This window comes from Morus notabilis, unplaced genomic scaffold (genome assembly GCF_000414095.1).
Source record: "Morus notabilis unplaced genomic scaffold, ASM41409v2 C11362910, whole genome shotgun sequence".
Taxonomy (NCBI): Eukaryota; Viridiplantae; Streptophyta; class Magnoliopsida; order Rosales; family Moraceae; genus Morus; species Morus notabilis.
The window spans coordinates 1-1,027 of NW_010386136.1; the positions used below are offsets into that span (position 1 = coordinate 1).

At 35.7% G+C, this 1,027-nt stretch overlaps 1 long non-coding RNA gene across 1 annotated transcript; it reads right to left on the reverse strand.

The window, feature by feature from the left end:
• Nucleotides 1-459: 459 nt before the first annotated feature.
• LOC112095017 lies at nt 460-1,016 on the reverse strand. Its single transcript, XR_002903732.1, has 2 exons — nt 938-1,016; nt 460-821 (listed from the first exon to the last, which is right to left on the reverse strand). It is a non-coding gene; the product is annotated as an uncharacterized LOC112095017 (long non-coding RNA).
• Between the last annotated feature and the right edge of the window lie 11 nt (nt 1,017-1,027).

The window sequence follows — 1,027 nt, forward strand, 5'->3', positions numbered from 1 at the left end:
TACAGTAAAAAACTCACATAAAGTCACATCTCAACTCGAATTAAAAATTCAAATTAATGAACTAAACATGCCTAGGCCATGATATTATCCTGCTTCAGAACAGCTTACTAGAAATTCTTACCGAACTGCATGATAAAACTAGACAGTGATCCCTGGATAAAGAAACGTGAAAAACAACTTATATTCCATCAACAGGTCAAGCCACTAAAATAATGAGACACGTTCTTTCAACTATCAAGTGCAGTTACAATTTATAGCCATCACCTCAACATGTATAGCTACTAAAATCCCAACAACTTGATATCCGGTTCAAATAGACCACGATAACAAGCTCCTAGAACATTGCTCAAAGAAATAAACAATTCACAAATCCAGGAAAAATTCTCAGCTCCCAATACTTAATATAAGAAATTATAATTAAGAAAATAACATTACGAACGAACAATAACAAACAAAAGATTAAACCCAGAAACAAACATGTACCAAGCATTCCCATTACGATGCGCCATACATACCAAACCACATTTAACATAACCATAAGAGATTCATGAAAACCCAAAAGATATGAGAAGCAATTGAAGAAAACAGGTTTCAATAGCTCATAATAATAAGGTCTACAAACAGACTGAAATTAACAAAAATTTGTCCGACTAGAAAACCACTATTGCGCATTGATCGGTACTAATTAGGTAACAATAAAAGTCAAAACAAACGGAAAATAAAGAAAACGAACGCCGATCCATTGAAAAGAAGAACTACTTGGATCTCTGTCTCATCTTTCGGCGCTTTCTCTTCAACCTCCTCATACGCTTCTTCTTCCACTGTCGCACCAAAATTTACAGGAACACAATAAGAACAAGAGAAATGAAGGAGAATTCATGAATCATACTAGTAATCGAGATCAAAAGGAAACTTGCGTCAGAATTTCAAAGCTTACCTTAGCTCTCATGGTGACGCTTCGCACGAGTTTGCTTTCAAACCCTAGATGATCAGAGAAAGGCTGAGTCTGCGGAGAAAGTGGCTGCAA